We start from the raw sequence: 19,933 nt of genomic DNA on the forward strand, positions 1-19,933 counted from the left end.
AAGGAGATGGGTGGGGGTACAGATGGGGGAGGGGGAGTGTGTGGCTTGTCATGTCTCAGCTTTGGACCTAGGCTTGTTTTTTGTAATTTTACAGCATTCACTGAGTTGTTTTATGGTAGTTATTCTGTCCATTTGCACTGTTGGAGTCATTATATTGTTTTCTTGGGTCTACTTAGTTCACTCTGCATCAGTTCAAATAGGTCTTTCCATGTTTGTCTGTATTCATCATAATCACCATTTCTTATAGCACAGTAATATTGGTTGTTGTCCTTTGTTCTCGAAGAGGACCACAATGATATCACTATGTTAGTGTGAAGTTGCAGTGTGCCCGACTGTGGCTGATCAGACCAGTATGAGCTCGGAACGCTCTACCACAGCTCAGGCACAAATAGTCCATGTGAACATTTGGGAGTGGATCCTCTAAGTGTGAGCATCTTGTGTTTCTTTTGAGCTATTTCAATACTACTTTGCTCGTAGAGCACAGCACTTTCTCTGATGAGGGCATGCCCTGCTGGGTGGTCCTATGCCACTGTCTCTGATGTCACACAATCAATTCCAAAGTTCTTAAGAGAGACCTTGAGAGTGTCCTTGTATGGCTTTTTCTGACCATCATGTGAGTGTTTGCCCCTTTAAGGATTGCACTGCTCACCTCCAGATGTGAGGAAGGGGCTAGAAAAGGTGCCTAAAAATTGTGTGATTACCCAATCCTGGCCTGATTACCATGGCAGGTGGGGATCCCACCGTGCAGTCAAAACACCAAAAAATGTACCAAAACTTCTGCAACGATGATTCAACTCACCACTGGCACATGGAATGTGCACACGCTTATAGACACCACAAAACCAGTAGGCCTGAAAGGTGAACAGCTCTTGTTGTGAGAGAACTCAGCACATATCGAATCCAAACGGCAGCCCTGAGTGAAACCAGGCTGGCAAACAAAGGCCAGCTTACTGAAGTTGGAGCTGGATAGACATTTTTCTGGCATGGCCGCAGCGAATGAGAGCACTGTGAAGGTTTTGCAATCAAAATTAATCCAGTCAACAAGCTTGTATGCCTACCAAAAGGACTGAATGACAGGCTCATGACAATGTAGGAAACCACCATGCCACCATCATCAGTGCCTATGCTCCCACCATGACTAATATATCATTATATTTGTGTACCACAGTTTGCTTAGCCATTCCCTAGTCAATGGCACGTATACTTTGCTTTCAGTTCTCCACTGCTACAAAAAAGCACCCAAAGTGCTGTTCTAAATATTTTGTATGTATGGAGTCTTTCTTTTTTTCAATAACCTCCTTGGGGTATATTAGGCACTTTATTTGTTTAATTCCAGATTGCTTTCTAGAGTGGTTATACTAATTCATAGCTCCACTAACAATTCACTAGTGTGCTTGTCTCCCCATAATCCCATCCATCCTTGACCATTCCCAGGATGTTCAGTGTTCCTGAGAATTGTCAGTCCTCATTTATTCAGTAAGCTCTTATTAAGTGCTTAAGATGTGCCTGGCACTGAGCTAGGTGCTGAAGAATCCAGAGACAAAAATAAAACAGTCCTTGCCTTCAAATACCTTATGTTTGATAGGGGGAAGACAACATGTAACATGTATGTTTATAAGTAAATACAAAATATCAATAAAGAAAATACAAAGTAATATGGGAGGGGCAGGGTAGGGTGCAGAGAGTCCTAACGACTCCCAACAAGGATTGGGAGGTGGTACTTGAGCTGAACCTTGAGGAAAGGTAAGGGTCCCAAGAGGCAGAGTGGGAGGAGGGAGAGCATTGCATTCCAGTCATGGATAGCTTGGGGATAGCCTCGACAAAGGCATGGAAGTGGGAGATAGAAGGTCAAAATCAGGAAAAGGCAAGTAAGCTAGTTTGTCTGGAATAACAGAGTGCCTGCAAAGATAAACTGGATCCAGATTGTCAAGGGATTTCAATGCCAAGCTCAGGAGTTTGTTTTCAGACCTTGCCATACGTTAACCTTGATTACTCCTATTCTTCTGCTAAAGTGCAGAGCTGGAAGAAGTCACAAAATGGGGCTAATTGGGCCCATTACACATTGAAGTTATCTAATTTCATCTTTGTCCTCACTCTAGCAAGGCACTCATTCTGGTCTTTGAGTCTCTATCCTACTTCCTAAATCAGCTCTCCTACACCTTTTCTTCTTCCCTCAAGGCTTCTCTGGCACCATTTCCCTCACTCTCTCGACTTGAGGACCTTACTTCATACTTCATGGAAAAAATATGGATCATTGGCTGCTAGCTTTATCTTCCCTTCTCATCTCCCCAGCTCCTGCTGATATCATTCCTTACTTCCTTACTGTCTACTCCACCCAATTGCATGTGAAGAGGTGACCCATCTCCTTGCCAAGACTACCCCCTCTTCACGTTCCCTTGATCTCACCTTCACTCCCAGATTGGCCCTCCCTTCTCATCTTTATTTTCTCTCTATCTACTGCTGACTAAAAACACACCCATCTCCCCCATGGCTTCCTATATTTCTCTGCTTTTCGGATCAAATCTAAAGTCCTCTGCTCTTTCTAACCTGGCCCCTTTTTGGTTTTACATTTTCCTTACACATTACTCCTCTCCTCACACTCTGTAGTCCAGCCCTCCAGGCCTGCTTGTTTACACAGGATACCTTTGATTCTTTACCTTCTCACCTCTGCTTCTTAGAATCTCTGGCTTGTTTCAAGATTCAGCTCAATTGCTACCTTCTGCAGGAGGCCTCGCCTGAGCCCCCAAACTGCTACTCTGTTTCTCTCTTACGTTACCCTCCCCCCCCCATATTTTGTATGTATGTATTTGTAAATGTACTTGTCTCATTAGAATATAAACTCCCAGGGCAGAGATTGTTTTTTGACTTTCTTTGTATCCCCTAGCTCTTAGCATAGTGCTTGGCATACATTAATAACTTAATAAATGCTTATTGATTGATTTATCCTTGGGATAATAGAGAGTTACTGAAGATCATTGATCAAGGTACCCTTGGGGTCAGATATGTGTGTGTAAAGCTAGGTGTCTCTTTGGAACACAAAGAATGCTCTCCCTGCTCAGATAAGCTAGGAGGAGCCACAGTGGAGAGAGCAGTAGGCCTAAAGTCAGGAAGACCTAAATTCAAATTTGGCCTCAGACACTTGCCCCGTGGCCTTGGGTAAGTCATTTATTCGCTGTTTGCCTCAGTTTCCTCATCTGTAAAATGAAGCTCATAACAGTGCCTACCTCCCAGGGTTGTTGTGAGAAATAAATGAAATCATACTTGTAAAGCACTTAGGTCCAGGACCCATCACATAGTAGATAACTATGTGTTGCTGCTGCCACTGCCGCTGCTGCTGCTTTACCCCACCTCTTGGGGCAGCCTTTCTAGCCCCTCCTAGACTTTCTTCTCCTCAGGTAAGCTTTTGCCAGTGAGACTGTTGCTCACCATGGCTCTAATCATCTTATTCTTCCTGGGAAAATGTAAGTGAACCTGGAGTTGAAGCTTCACAATTCTTCTTGGGAGAGTTATAGTGTCATTCATAAAAGCACTCTGTGGCTCAGTAGCCTCCAGGGAGGTCCTTTCACCTCCCAAGCCAGAATTGGAGGGTCCTAGTGAAAACAGAGCTGCCCGTCCATGCGTCCATGGCCTCATCTAAGATTGTGCTCCGTAAGACAATGGATAATGAACTCTTTTAATCTAAATGAATCAAGCTTGAAGGAAGAAATCCCCAACAGCATTGTAATAGTGTATAATCTACAGCAGTCAATGTCCATCTGGAAGGAAGGGGAGAAAGTCTCCTACTTCTTGGGCCCTTCTTCCACTCTGCTGCTCTTTTGTCTGCCTGTAGTGGACAGTGAGGCTTGCCTCCCCAAAGGAAGGCCAGTGGCTCACAATCTGATCGGCACTGTCCCAGAGAATGGAGTGTAACACTTTTTCCTGCTCCCTTCTCTTCCCTCTACCTCTGTTTTTCTTCTTTTCCCTGGCTCATTCCAAGTCCAGAGCTGCTGTTTACATCATCATCTAATTCCTTGGCTGGGGAGGAGTGAAAACTTTAAATCCCCAAAGCATATAAAGGTACAGGCCCTGCCTCCAGTTTGTGAGGGAGTAAAATCTATCTTTTGCTGTGAGAGGACAGAGTTACATATGCTTTACAAATATCAATTGGGGAGCCAGACAGAAATGTGCTGGTAAATGTTTAGCAACTGATTCTGAAGAAAAAAATGCACCCACGTTCCACTTTTCTGTTGAAGTTATATTATGACCATTTTCTCCATCACTTTCTTAAGTCTAGATAATCAAGAAGACCATAATTCAAGCCCTGATGTATAGCATTTGCCTATTTCTGAGGTGCCATGGACGCATGGATGGGCAGCTCTGTTTTCACTAGGACCCTCCAATTCTGGCTTGGGAGGCGAAAGGACCTCCCTGGAGGCTACTGAGCCACAGAGTGCTTTTATGAATGACACTATAACTCTCCCAAGAAGAATTGTGAAGCTTCAACTCCAGGTTCACTTAAATTTTCCCAGGAAGAATAAGATGATTAGAGCCATGGTGAACAACAGTCTCACTGGCAAAAGCTTACCTGAGGAGAAGAAAGTCTAGGAGGGACTAGAAAGGCTGCCCCAAGAGGTGGGGTAAAGCAGCAGCAGCGGGAGTGGCAGCAGCAACACATAGTATGCCAACACTGAAAATTCAACCATTGTCCTCTGCTGGAGTGAGCCAGAAGACCGATTAAGAGTCTGTTCCAATAGGGTGGAAAATAATAAGGGCCTGAATTAGAGGGGTGGCCATGCAAGTGAAGAGAAGAGGATAAATGTGGGACATGTCGTGGGGTAAAATAGATAAGATTTAGCACCATGGTGGATATGGAGTGTGAGGGAGAACGAAGAATGGAAGCTGCCCCTGAGGTTGGGAAGTTTGGTGACTGGAAACATGGTGATGCCCTCAAGAGAAATAGGAAGGTAGGAAAAAGAGAGTGTTGGGGGTCAAATTATAGGTTGTTTTCCTATCCTGAATCTGTAAACTTCTGGCAAACATGAATTCTAAGCCTGACTCTGCAACTTACTATCAGAATTACCTTGAACAACGTATTTCAGCTCTCTGGACCTCAGTTTTCTCCTGTATAAAATGAACAAGACTAGATTATCTCTTAGGCTCCTTTCAGCTCTCAGGCAATGAGCCTGGGGACTCATGAGCAATGTGATCATCAGAATACTTAGTGACTTTTTTTCTTTTTACAAACTCCTACTTGTTCCAGTTGCCCCACCCTGGTTCTAGTTTTGCCCATTAGAAAGACAAGGTACTGTAGCACGTAAAATGTTGAAACTGGTATCAGGAAGACATGAATTTGAATGTCATTTGTGGCATATATTAGCTATGTCACCACAGGCACATCACTTAAGTCTCTCAGTTTCTTTTGTACAATTGGGATAATAATACTGGTAGCATCTCAGGCAACTCTTGAAGACTATAAATTGAAAATGAGTTGCTAATTTGCTTTGGTAGAGGAACTTTCTGCAATGGGAATCCCATACACTAAAGAAATCACAGGTGTGGACAAAACCTACTTTTCTCCCGTGGTTGGCTGGGAGACTTCAGTGAGATGATGTATAAAAAGCACTTTGCCAATTTGAAAGTGCTACAGAAATGCCAGCAATTAGCATCCAGTGAAGAATGGGTGGCTTTGGTCCTTTTCTATAGTCTATCTGGTTTCCATTGACTTCATATGGCATTGGGCACATCATATTGGCCACTGCTAGGCCACGATTACTTGCCCTACTCCCACGAGCCATTCCCACTTTCCCCCTGCTCTTCCATCCGCTTCTTCCAGATTCCATAAAGTGTTACCCCACTGATGTCACTTGTGTCTCCAGGCCCTTACTGCCCCTCCTTCCTTTTGTCCTCTTGAACCAGTCTGTCCTGGATTTACTTTGCATTTTTTCTTTTTGCAGGTTTTCTTCCAAATTCTCTAAAACATTAGGTCAGACAGGGCTTTCTCTTTGTGCCCCAGACAGGTTGGAGCATTGGCTGCCCCCCTACCCACCTTCCTTAACCCCTACAAATCTTTCTGATTCTAATTAGAGCGTAGATTAAGTCTGTTGTCAGTTCACCTAATTGCCAGGCAAATCTGATAGGGTCTTATGTGTCAGTTCATTTCTGTCAGTGACTTTAGGCCTCAGGTATTTTCATTATAAAATACAGCTTTATATTCTAGAGTCTGTCATCTAAGACAGATCATGAGATACTGTGGAGGATGAAATCATAGCAGACAACCCATTGTCTAGAGCTGGATCTCCTCAGACTGTGATCTTGTCAAATCTCATCATCTAGCCACTGATGGGCACAGATACAGACGTGAATGAGGGGCCCAAGAAAGAAAGGCCACCTCGGGGTGCTGTGAGAAGAGTTGTAAAGGCCTTCCCTCAGCATCTCTCGGGAGCCAAGGGGGCTGCCCTGCTGGTGCCTGTGCTGGGCTGAGTAGAGTTGGGAGGAAACAAACCACCCACTTCAGCCAACTGCCCATTTTCCCATGGCACTCCAGCCTGGTGCAGGGCTAAGTATGTCAGGAGCTGTGCAAATGGAACACTCAGTAGCTCAGAAGATTACTTGCATTGTCACTTGGAGAGTTTGATTTTCTAAAAATATTTTATTATTGTTCTTTTAAAATATAGCTGTCATTTCCCAAGTGTTGACCTTCACACCTTCCCCTAAATAGAACTCACCTTTGTAATAAAGAAGTAAAGCAAAACAAACCAACGTGCTGGCGGTGTTTGACAGTGTTTGCCTCATTCTGCACCTGTGGTCCACCGCCTCTCTACTAAGTGGAGGAAAGTCTGTTTCACTAGCAGTCCTCTGGACACAAAGATGGTTATCACATCGATCAGAATTCTGATGTCTTTCAATGATGTTTTCCTTCACATTAATATGGTTGCTGTGTAGAATGTTCAGATCCTGCTTTCATTGCCCTGAATTAGTTGATCATACATGTCTTCCCATATTCCTCTGATTCATATTTGTTGTTTTTATGGCACAAGAGTACTTCATTACATCCATATGCCATAATTTCATTTGCTATTCACTAATCAGTGGACATCAACTTTGTTTTCTGTTTTTTACTTCTACTAAGAGTGCTGCATTCCATGTTTTGGTAGACATGGGACATTTCTGCCTTTAATCTCTTCAGGCTATACACTCCCAGGTAATGAGATCACTGGATTTCATTCAGAATCTTTTTCCTATAGTAAACCAAAACAAGGTTTATGAGTTCCACTAGAAGTTAGTATCAGAATGGTCCTGCTGCTAAGCAGGCAGGCATGACCCATGTAAAATACAGAAATGTTACCCTCTTTCTTCATAAACCCCCAGTGTAACTAATATAGTCAGTGCAGTTAAATTCACAGCATGCATTAAGTGCCTACTCTGGGCAAGGCACTAGGGTAGATTTGTGTGAGAGGACAAAGAAAAATAGGCCCTGCCCTCAAAGAGCTTACATTCTGTGATGCAATATAACATGTGTACTGGTGAGTAATTTTAAAGTGCAAACTAAGTTATTAAAAAATATTTATGAGAGAAGGGGGGAAGGGGAGAGAAAGAGGAGGGAGGGTAAAAGGCAAGGAAGTGGGAGGGAGAGGGAAAAGGAGAAGGAGAGGGAGGAAGGGAGGGAAGGAGAGAGAGAGAGAGAGAGAGAGAGAGAGAGAGAGAGAGAGAGAGAGAGAGAGAGAGAGAGAGAGAGAGAACTAAAAACATGGAGATTAGGAAAAGTCTGTAATATATGATACTTGAGTGAGCTGTATGCTGAAGGAATCTTTGGGTTCTGTGAGGCAGAGGTGAGGAGGGAAACACTACAGACATGGGGCCCCATTTGTACAAGGATACAGCCATGGGAGGCTGGACAATCAGCACAGTATTCACGAGCTGCCAGAGACTCAGAAGGATGCTCATGATTTTTATCTAGGCAAGGCATATCAGGGTCAGGGTTGGAATGCCAAGTTCCACACTCTATACTACCATGCTGCCTGGCATGGGTGGCCAAACCAGTAATAAAGGGAGGGTAAGAAAACTTGCCGTTTTCCTAACGACCCCAACTGTTGTGTCTAGACTGGGATCTCAGGTAATTTGAGACTTGCCCCAATGTACTTAGCTCCATTTCTTGGGCAGAACTCCCTAGAGTCACCAAATGAATATATTATTACTTGAGAAAAAAAGTTCATTAATTTTCTTTTTTTCTCCTATTAAGCTTTACTCTGGGATGGGATTTTTGTGGAATTATAGTAACTAATTTGTTATCTTTACTATACAAGAGGTGAACCGATTAAGCTAGTTTGCTCTCTACTAGATAACAGAGGAATGTATTTTCATTTCCCTGATTACTGTCTTGTGCAGGTAATTATACTTCTTCTTTACACATAATTAAAGTGAAGGTTGATTTCTGTTCATTCTTCTCAGTGGTAAAATTATCAAGTTAGTTCTCAACTAATTATTTTCCATAGTATGTCAGTGTTTCAGATCCCTGTCACATTCCATTTAGCAAACACAAAATAACTCTGAATTAGAGTTATCACAGCCTGGGACTTTTATACTGTTAATTTGTAGGGGAAAAAATCTTTAGATGGATCTTATCCAAGCTGAAAATGAATTTTTTTTTGAAAAAAATCCAATCAGTTTTCCCCATTCGTCTAGTTCTGAATCTCTCATCCTTTTGTGGTCTTTCTCCTTTGTCTCTTTCTCTGTCTCTCTCCTTTCTTTTTCTCTTTCTCTTTCTTCCCTTCATTCTCACTTTCTCTGTCTCCTCTGTCCCTGTCCCTGTCTCTGTCTCTCCTTACTCTCTGTCTCAGTCTCTCTCTCTCTCTCTCTCTCTCTCTCTCTCTCTCTCTCTCTCTCTCTCTCTCTCAGTTTCTGAGTGCTTAATTTGTTTAAGCTCATCAACAGCCTCTTCTAGCCAAGCAGTGAAAGTGTCCATTGAGAATTTATTGTTATTCCAGGCCCTCACTGGTGTCATGCTTTTCTGCTTAAGACTTAAGAGGAGTTGTTCCTGAGACAGTTGGAGATAAATGAATAGAAAAAAGAAAAAAAGTTTTAGTCTGGAGTGAGTTAATTTTGCTTTGTGACTTTGGGGGACTCTGTGTACCTGTTGCATCATCTGGAGCTGATGTACGTACCCTTCTCTGCTCAGCCATTTCGAATCCCTAGTCTCCCTCAAAGCTCAAATGAGGTGCTATCTCCTACCCTGGGCTTCTTCTCTTGATTCTCCTCCTCCAAATCATCAATGCTCTTTCCCTTTTGCCATTACATTGAATAAACCTTATATTTCTTTATTTATGTAGGACATCCTACCAGGAGGATATAAGATCTGTACAACCTTTCTAGTTGTTGTCCTATTATCTGGACTGATTCTTTAATATTTTTCTCTCTTCCCGCTCCTTCCACTGTTCTGTTTTCTCACTTCCCCTTCCTCCAGGACTGAGTCCATCATCACATTCTGCTCCTGTTGCATCTCTCATTTATGGTATTTGTCTGAAGAGAATAATGTGGATGCACAGGAAACTCACCAACAAGTTATATTTTGAAAGGAAACGTACAAAAGATGGAAGCAATAGAAGATAACAGAAGATGGTTGAGCGTGGCATAGTCCTGTAAAATAGTGTTGGAAAGGATAAAGCTCAGAATGAGCTGAGGCTGGCATGGGAAGCTAAGGACAAGAAAAAGGACTTTTAAAAAAGTTCTGTTAGGGCAAAAGAGGAATCAAAAATTAGTCAGACCTTTGCTTGGGCTAGATGGGATGGTCATGACTGACAGCAGGGAGAAGGCAGAGCTGCTCGGTTTTCTTTATATTGGAAACTGCAGAATAAATAGAATAATAATAGGGAGTAATGATCAAGAGAAGTAGGGAGATAGTAAGTTAGCACCTAGCTGTCCTCGATGAAGTCAAGTGACTCGCCCCAGATAAACTTGATCCTTGGGTTCTGAAAGAACTGGCAGATAGGATGTCTGAATCATTCTCAGTGACGTTCAGATGATCATGGACAACAGGAGAAATACTGCAAGATTAGAGAAGGGCAAATATTGTCCCGATTTTGAAAAAGTGAAGAGAATAGAGTCTGAAAAGTCTCAGAAAAGAGAAGCAAACAAAATCTACGAATTATATAAGCTAGTGAGCTTGATTTTGATTCCTGGGATAATTCTAGAAAAGACCATTTAAGAGATGGTTGGCTAATACCTAGGATTTTATTGTTTTTCTCTTGTTTCAGTCATGTCTGACTCTTCATGACCCCACTTGGGGTTTTCATGACAAAGATAGTGGAGTAGTTTCCCGTTTCCTCCTCCAGCTCATTTTACAGAGGAAGAAACTGAGGCAAAGAGGGTTAAGCGACTTACCCAGGGTCACACAGCTAAGCTAGTAAGTGTCTGAGGCCGGATTTGACCTCAGATCTTCCTGACTTTAGGCCTAGCCCTTTATCTGCTGTTGTACTCACCTAAAAAAAGAAGTGGCAATCACAAAGAATCAAGAGCGAGTCATACCAAACTAATCTCATTTCTTTCTTTGTCAGGACTTTTAAGCTGGTAGATGAGGGAAATGCTGTATATATAGTTTACCTAGATTTTAGTAAAGCTTTTATAAAGTGCCTAATATGATTCTTGTCCAGGAGATGGAGAAGTATGGATTAGCAGTAATGAAATCAGATGGATTCAGAATTGGTTGAATGGCTAGATTCAAAAAGTAATTGTTAATGATTCATTGTCAGTGTGGCAGGAGGCCTCCAGTGGAGAACTCTAGGGACTTGGCTCTGTGTTATCAAACATTTTTATCAATGTCTTAGATAAAGGCATAGATAATCGCTTATCAGATTTGTAGATGACACAAAATCTGGGGGAGTGGAGAACAGTTAGCACACTGAGTGACAATCAGGATGCAAAAGGATTTTAATCCTAGAGTACTGGGCTGAGTCTATAAAGACATAATTTTTTAGGGATCAATGTAAAGTCTTGCACCCTGGTACAAAAAATCAGCTTCACAAGTATAAATTGAGGGAGTTGCAGTTAGGCAGCAGTTCTGAAAAGGATCTGATTAATAAGCTGGAGAGTATCCAGAGGAGGGAAACCAGACTAGAGAAGGGCCTTGAATTCATGGCATATGAAAATTAGGAGCTGGGAATGTTTAGCCTAGAGAAAAGAAGACTCATGGGGGATAGCTTAGCTGTGTTCAAGGGAAACATCCTTTTAAAATAGTTAGCTCATTTTAAGTCTAGGGTGAAATATAATGCTCCCCAAGGCCCGTTTGGTTTTCTCCTCTTTGGCTTTAAGAAATTTATTTGAGATGAAAAGTTCTGAAGTCAATCACTATGATTCTGAACCCCTATTTTGGAAATTTCCCAATACCTAGGCATAAGGTAAGCTCACTGTCTAACTTCACATACATACATATATATATAAATTCAGTTTATTAGAAATATTTCATTAACAAAACAGCAGATTATATTTAACATCTATAGATAGGCTTCAAGAGGGTAATTTAGGGAAAGAGCTGACCTTTTCTTGAGCCTTCCTTTAGCTTGGGTCCTCTGCTTCAAGATGCCTGTAGCCAACAACTTGTCTCAATATCTCCCTTCTGTGGCACAGCTCAGTCCTCCTTTTGCTCCTCAAAGATGTGCTGGAAATGCTGTGCATCTCAGATCAAATCCAGACACAGAATCTCTTCCTCCAATTTTGAGATAGCTTTTTCCTTTTATATAAATTGCTTAGGCTGTGACCCAGTCTCTAACACAGTGGCTTTGATTGATTCAAGGAGGTGTACAGGCCTAGTTCACATTTAGTTGTGGTTGTTTGATTCAGTCAAAAAGTATTCTTACCTAGTTAAATATCAGAGCTAAAATTACATAAGTGTTTAAAGACTATCAGATGAAAGGGGTATTGCCTCTTACCTCCAGCATTCAAATCTCTCTCTTTTTTTTAAAGGCAATTGGGGTTAAGTGACTTGCCCAGGGTCACACAGCTAGTGAGTAGTATGTGTCTGAGGCCACATTTGAACTCAGGTGCCCCTGACTTCAGGGCTGGTGCTCTAGCCACTGCGCCACCTGGCTGCCCCCCCAAATCTCTTCTTAATCTTGCCTCTATCTACTTATCGAATATTTTCCCCTTTCACACATACTATGACCCAGCTTCAGAGGCAGACTTGCTGTTCCTTTCGCAGGACACTTCATCTTCCAGCTCTGTGCCTTTTCGCTAGCTGCCTCCCAGGCCTAGAATGTGTTCTCCCCTCTCCTCTGCCTCCTGGCTTCCTTTGTGACTCAGTTCACACCCTACCTTTTCCGGCTGCTTTTGCTCCTAGTGCTTATACGTTGAATTTACCTTCTGTGTACTCTTGTAATTACATAATTATTTTCATGTGGCTTGAGCTCCTTGAGGTCAGAGACAATGTTTTTCGCCTTTCTTTGTATCCTAAGCAGTTAGTGCAGTTCCCAGTGCATAATTGTGTGTTTACTTACTGATGTGGAGTTAATGTTCAGGGAAGAGACAGGGACTGGTTATATTAGTTTGGGAGTCATCTGTATGCAGATTATAATTACATTTTGGTAAGTACGCCGAGAGCGAAAAAAGAAGAGGACCTAACAGTTTGGGGAACACCAGCATTTAGAGGGCCTGATATGAATAATGATCAATGAAAAGAGACTTAGAGGATACAATCAGACAGGTGGGAGAGCCCGGTAAAGTGAGGGGAAGTTGCCTATTCTCTCTCAGCCTCATTTCATTATCTCTAAGATGGGGACAATAACCCTCTTGTTGCCCATTTTACAGGGTCTTGGGGAAGATCAAATGAAATGATGTTTATAAAACACTTTGTGATCATGAAGCAGTATGACCATGCAAACTCTTTTTATTTATTATACCTCCCTGAAGCTCATCTTGTGCATCCTGCTGGCGTGGAAATAACCCCTGGGCTCAGCCCCAGGCAGAGTTGGCAGAGTAGAAGCAGATCCCATCCAGCTGAAGAGGCTTAAGAGTAAGAGGCTGTGCCTAGAAATGTACCATATGCAGGGCTGGTGCCTGAGGGCCATCCCAGTTCCCGGTGAAGCATCTCATCACCAGCAGGCTGGCCACTAGAAGATGAATTGGTTATCTGCCTCAGCAGAGCAAATACTCAAATCAGTGAAGTCACAGATATTTGGAAGTCTTGAAACAAGTATCAGTCTTATAATTCCCCAGTTCTGTAAGGGTACCACCCTTCTTCCAAACACCCACATTTACGACTTCTCCTTTTCTCTGTCCCTCACCCCCAAACCCAGTCCACTGCCAAGTACATTCTGTATACTCTGCCTCCAGCATGTCTCTAGTTTGGCTTTCTTCCTCTCTCCCCTGGCCTCTGCTTAGTAGTAGTGTCCGCATTGGTTTGCCTACTTGCAGTCTTTCCCCTCTGTAATCCACACTACACACAGCTGCCAAAATGCTGTTTCCAAGGAACAGTTCTTCCGAAGTCATGCTTGAGCTCAGTAATCTTCAGTGGCTCCCTACTGCCTCTTGGCTTAAATACAAAGTCCTTCCCTTGGGATTTCTAGACCATTATCGTCTGAATCCAGTTTCTCTTTCCAGACTTAGTTCATGTTACTCCCCTTCGTGCTCTTCCCTATACCTAGAATTTGACCTCACACCCTCGAGTATTTGCACATGTTATATAATCTCCAAGTCTGGAGTGGGCTCATTCCTCTATGATGCCTTTTAAAATCCTTAACATCCTTCAGTATTCAACTCTCCTGCTGGTTAGTATGGCCTTTCCTTATTTGCCTAATTCATAGGATCAAAGAATCATAGATTTAGAGGTGGAAGGGGTTTTAGAGGACACTGAGTCCAACCCCTCCTCATATTACAGATGAGGAAATTGAGGCACAGAGAGGGTAAGTGATGGATCCAGGGTTATATAGCTAATAAGTATCAGGAGGCAAGATTTGAACCCACAACCAAGCAGTGCTCTCTGCATTGCTACTGCTCACTTTCTCTCTTCAAGTTATACTGTATTTATTTCTCTGTCTGCATGTTGTATTCCGCCCCCCCCCAAAACACACACACAGTAAAATATAAGATTCTTCAGGATAGACTTTTACCTTTTGTATTACCAGGACCTAACACAACGCTTAGCATAATCTAAGTGTTTAGTAAATGTTTGTTTAATTGAATTGAGTTTTACTCCCTAAACTCTTCAGTTTTTGAAATATAGATAATTACACTAAATATCCTGAAGATTTATTTGCTTCCCATCTCCTTTCTTATTTCATCTTTGTTAGCAGTTTGTCTTTTTTCTAGATCACCGAACTAGCCATCATCCTCACCCTCTGATAAGCTCAAAAAGGACATTGTATATGCTACTCTTTGCATCTCAGCAATATATTTGCCTCTTCTGGACCAAAGTAGTCTGTTTCCCTGATAATATTCCACATATGTGATCCAGCTATAAAGGATAAAGAATACTGACCATCTTTTGAGCACAGCACTCTGTTGATGAATTCATTTTTGAGCGAATATAGCTGCTCATCCCAAGGCCCAGAGTGTCGCCTTGACTGACTGCCTTGAAGTGTGTGTAGAATCACTGATCAAGTTCAGCTTTCCCCATCCTGACACCACTTTATGCAATGCTCCCGACCTGGCCTACTCTGTTACCATCTTGAAGGAGAATTTTGGTCTTTGGATCTCTCTGTGGTGATAGCCAAGGGCACTAGATGATTCTGTGAGCAGACATCTGTTTTCCTAGAGTGAAACTCAGCCTAGAAGACCATTTTGCATCTGTCTCTGAAGAACTTTGAGAGTGCAGCAACTTCTGGCCAACGGTGATCACCCAGATATTTCTTGATTTGGATTGATTTTCATTTGAGCAATGGAATTCTCCTTGGGCCAATTATTCCTTTTCTCTGAGCTGTCTTTTATCTTGAATTTACCTTTATGCCACTCTTTAAAAAAGTTTTAGCTTATATTAATGATACTTTGTGCTTTTACATTCCATTCATTTCCAAATATAAAGCCCTGTATACCTCTCCCTTCCCCTGCCCAGTAAGCTATAACTTGTAACAAAGAGCAAAAAAAAAAAAGAAAAAAAACAATTCAGCAAAACCACCCAACACATTGACCATATATGATAGTGTACTGTATGCAGTATTCCACAACTGTAGTTCCCCACCTCTGCAATGAAGGGGGAAAAAAACCCAGACTTTTTTGAATTCTTCTCTTGGCTCAAGCTTAGTCATTGTAAGTATATACTGTTGATGAGGTTTTTTTTTGGGGGGGATTTGGTTCTTTCCATTTATATTGCTATAGTCCTACCTCCTCCCTTTCTTTCTCCCTCCCTCCCTTTTTTCTCTCCATGACCATGTTATTGGAGAGACAGGACCAATAGAATAAAATTCCTCCTTCAAGAAGGGGAAAACCATTAATGAAAATGGAAGTAGCAAGATAGTCACCTAAGGGAAGTTACATGTGGACTCTCTAAAGAGGGAGAGGACTTCATTACTAGGCATTGTGAAGACAGGCTGCTTCAGGGACAGGAATTCTTCATGGCTGAGAGAAGTGTTGGATACGGATTCTCTGAAGTCAGAGACTCTCAGAGCCCATCAGGAGGTACACCCAAAGGGAACTTTATTAGAATCTTCATAAAAGGAGTATTAAGAGTTGTGAACTGGCCCCCTGCCTCATGTGTTTTCTACATGTGGGCTTCATTGTCATTGTACTTTAAGCTTGAACCACTCTTTCCATGGGACAATGTCTCTAGGAGAGTGTGTCCCAGATTTTTTTTGGGGGGGCAATATTTTATACCAGCTGTTCCTACTATACCATCATGGTAAATGCTTTTGAGTTTATCAGCTGATTGTTGATGGGAAAGGCACTGATGAGGACTCATAATGGCTCCTCAGGGTTACCCCTAGAACCCAAGGGAGCAATTGCTTTTCTGGGGCTCAACTGTACTAGAGCAAGTCTAGATTGGTAGAGAAGTCTCAGAGAGGGGTTACAAATAGAGAGGGAAGACTCAACGATGCCACTGAGGTTGTAAACCTGGGTAACTGAAAGTTGGGGTGGCCCTGACGGAAATAGGAGGATGAAATGAGGGCTGGGTTTGGGAGTAAAGATAACGAGTTCTGTTCTGTACGTGTTGAATTTGAGATGCATGTGGGACATGCAGTTTGAAATGTCCAATAGGCAGTTGGTGATGTGGGACTTTATAGCTTGGGGTAAAGATTAGGGCTTAATATACTGATCTTGAAGTCATCTGCAGAGAAATCATAATTGAACCCTTGGCAGCTGATGAGGTCATCAAGTGAAAGAGTATAGAGAGAAAAGCGCCTGCCAGAGAGCCTGTGGGCCTCCTTACAGTTAGGGAGAATAACATGGATGAAGATCGGGCAAAGGAAACTGAGGAATGGTCAGTAAGGTAGGAGGAGAAATGGAAAAGGACAGTGCTCTGAAAATCTAGGGAGGGGATCGTACCCAGGAGGAAAGATCAGGCCACAGTGTCAGATGCCGCAGAGAGTCCAAGAAGGATGATGACAGAGAAAAGGTCATTAGATGTGCAGAGTAAGAGCTCTTGGGGAGCTTTGGAGAGAGTAGTTTCAGTTGAAGTTTTAAGTCAAAAGCCATATTGCAAAGGGTTTAGAAATAGGAAGAGTGGAAGGAAGTGAGTAGAGAGAGTTTTTTGTTTTTATTTTTCCCAAGAAGTTTGGCTGAGATATATGTGTGTATATGCATATACATACACACACACACACACACACACGTATATATATATATACACACACACACCCATGTACACACATACATATACATATATGTATACATATACACATAGTTGGCAAGGTTGGTAGGGTCTGGTGAGTTTTTTTTTTTTAAGATGAGGGAGACATGGCTATATTTGTAGGCAGCAGGGAAGGGGCTAATACATAGGGGAAAGATTGAAGATGGGGCAGGGGTGATAATGGGATCAGTCTTTTGGAGATTGGGAAGAAATGAGATTAAAGCTACAGTATTGAGTGGTTAGCCTTCATGAGGAGAATCCTTCTAGATTATTCAGGTGGCCTTTCTTCATATCCAAAGGTCCTCCTTAAATGTTTGCCAAATCTTTTGTTATTTAAATTTCAAAATTTAATTTCTACATGCCATGGAGTTTTTGTATCTTTCATTCATTCATTTATTAATTCATGAATTCATTCAGTCATTCGTTTGTTTTTTCTGGCAACAATCTGTGGATTTGATGAGTCAGTGCTTTGTAAGTCTATGTTCCAAAATTCTAGACACATTTTTTGGTATTTTCCTACAGTGTGCTAGTCAGTATTTTTATTTTCTTCTTGTTGACCTATGATTCTTCTATTCTCTCTGCACATTACAACTTCAAGGTCAAGTACTTTAGCTTGTATAGAATTCACGTGTCCATTTGATGTTGTTCTCTTCTGCTTGTCTTCGGCCAATTTTCCCCCGACTTCATTGTTTTTCTGTTCCAAATCTGTTATTCTCTCAAAGCCTCTACTTCTTTGTAGAGATTCGCCAATATTTCCTAGAATGCTGCTGTCTCTGTTTTTTAATCCTACATTGAGAGCTCTGATTTCCAAATTAATTATAGCCCTAATATTTTCTTCTCACCATTTTATTTCTCTTTAAAACTATTCTGGAGATTTTTGCTATTGTTCCTTGATCTCTGGAAGTCTCTAGGATTGTCCTTTGGTGATTTTGGTGCCTTTTCTTTCATAGTATGATACTTTTTTTCCACAGTGTTCTGGACATTGTTTTGAGGCTTTACTCATTCTCCCTTCTTTATGATTCTCTCTGTCATTTTATCTGCTTTGAAGCTAAGTTTTTATTTAGTCTTGCTGTCTTGAATTGTTGGTCTTTTGGTGTTTCCTTGTATTAGTCACTTGCCTCTGGTTTTCCTTCTCACTCTAGTTTCTTCCATGCCTCCTGCAGCATAGACCCCTGGGGGCAGGCATCCTCAACCTTCCCACACAGATGGGGGAAAAGAGGAGGTGGGGGAAGAGAGGAGGTGGGGGACCATTCGCCTTTACCCAGCTTTTTACCCAGCATAAACTCCAGGGGAGAAAGGACAACACATCACCAACCCTAATTATGCTTTTAAGAAGCTTTTGCTAAGCTCAAATGTAGAGCGTGTTGATCGTTTAATGGGAGACATTTTCTTCAAGGGCCACCTTTCCATGTGTACAAGTGGGATGGTGAGGACATTGGAGTGGCACTACACAGAGTGAACTCCAGAGAGGAACGGAATACCAAGGTTCGAATGAGTGTGTTGGGGAGTCGGGGTGGGGGGCACATAGGTGGAGAGGGAATGAGAAGACAAGACTGCTGTCCTCTCAAAAGAGGCTTCAGAGTGGCTTCAGACCATAGACTTAATGACAGAAAACTGCCCCATCGGTTATTTTGTGCAATTTCATACAGTTTTAATGCTTGGGATTTGCTGTTGCTCTTAATGATTCTTTGTAGCTGTCTGGAAGATGATTTCAGAAAGGGAACAAGTGCTCAAAAATTCTCCCAGCCATTCAACTGACATCCACTTTTCCACATACATCCTCCTGGCACTACTGAAGACTTACCTTCAGTTGCAAAGAAAGAGGGAGATAATTGGTAGGTATAGCACTTAGCTCTCATTCCTCATGCCTTCAAAGAGGCCATCTTGAAGGAGCTGGGAGGAGAGAGCACTTAACGTGGAAAAGGCACCTTGTTTTTCTCTCCCGTCTTATTAAAGACAGTCTACCCAGACAGCAGGCTAATGGGCCACCTTGGCAGCATCTGAGGCACGGGGAAGTTAGCTGGAGAGAAATGTGTGTTGTCAGTGAGATCCCGAGATTTTGATCTTCTTTGTGGATTTTGCCATCACTAAACCTGGTATCAATGGACTTTTCCCTTTCCCTCCTTGTGGTTATCTTTGGAAGGATAGGGACTGGATTTGAGATTTCCTTGGTATAGGGAACTCTCAGGTGAGGAAAGACCCTTTGCTAATATAGGTCTGCACCTTCTGTGAAACTTAAAGTCTTAGAAAATTGCTAGCCTACTAAAAGATTAAGTGACTTACCCAGGTAAATGGCCCACACCTGTAAGTGTCAGAGGGAAGGCTTGAATCCATTCCCATTTGAAAGGTAACCAAATTGACCTGTAATAAATAGATCAGTTTCTTTCTTCACGTGGCCAACTCACACACATTTGACTTCACCTTGCAAGGATGATGGGCTCTGAGTTTTATGGGGTGGATGCATAGTACGTGAAAGCTAACAAACTCTCTGGGAAGCTTTGCAAAATGGCCTGGTGATTATATGTGTATGTATATATGTATTTATGCATGCATGTGTGTATATACATGCCTCCTGCTCAAGAATGGGGCCTGCCAACATTTTAAAGAGTTTGTATGAGTTTGGAGCATTAGGTTATAGAGGCCAGAACCTAATACTAGCTTCCAAGAAATAGAACTCACTTAGAGTTTACTAATTCAGATTAATTTGGTAGTTGTAGAGGGTGGGGGTTGAGATAGTAGATAGTCCAAAGTAGTTGGGGGAAAAACACCCAAAACTTAATTATAGAAGATTTTAAAAGAAAATATGGGTTCATTACTTTCATTTTTGTTTTCTTAGTTTTACTCTTGCCTTTGTTTTTATACCACAATTATTTCCTGATATATCCCTTTCCTCCACTGAATACCTTGAAAGAAGGAAAAAAAGTCTAGCAAAACCAGCAGACACAGCAGCCATGTCTGGCAGCATATGTAACATTGTGTATCTGAGTTCTGCAGCTCTCTACTGAGTGGACTTTTCTATCATTTGTTTTCTGGGACCAAGATTGGTCATTAAAATTAATCAGAGTTCACCTGACTTCCTACAGTTGTTTCTGTTTCTATTGAAATGTATATGATAGTATTTTCTTGTTCTATTTATCTTGCTCTCTGCATTGGCCCAAAGACATCTTCCCATGTTTCTCTGAATTC

The 19,933-nt window shown here is 42.0% G+C and overlaps 1 pseudogene; it reads left to right on the plus strand.

Moving 5' to 3' along the window:
• Nucleotides 1-4,838: 4,838 nt before the first annotated feature.
• Nucleotides 4,839-19,933, plus strand: part of LOC110192357 (lysine-specific demethylase 2A pseudogene) — a 35,945-nt pseudogene continuing 20,850 nt past the window's right edge.

Source organism: Phascolarctos cinereus, unplaced genomic scaffold (assembly GCF_003287225.1).
Source record: "Phascolarctos cinereus isolate Bilbo 61053 unplaced genomic scaffold, phaCin_HiC Scaffold_8;HRSCAF=390, whole genome shotgun sequence".
Taxonomy (NCBI): domain Eukaryota; kingdom Metazoa; phylum Chordata; class Mammalia; order Diprotodontia; family Phascolarctidae; genus Phascolarctos; species Phascolarctos cinereus.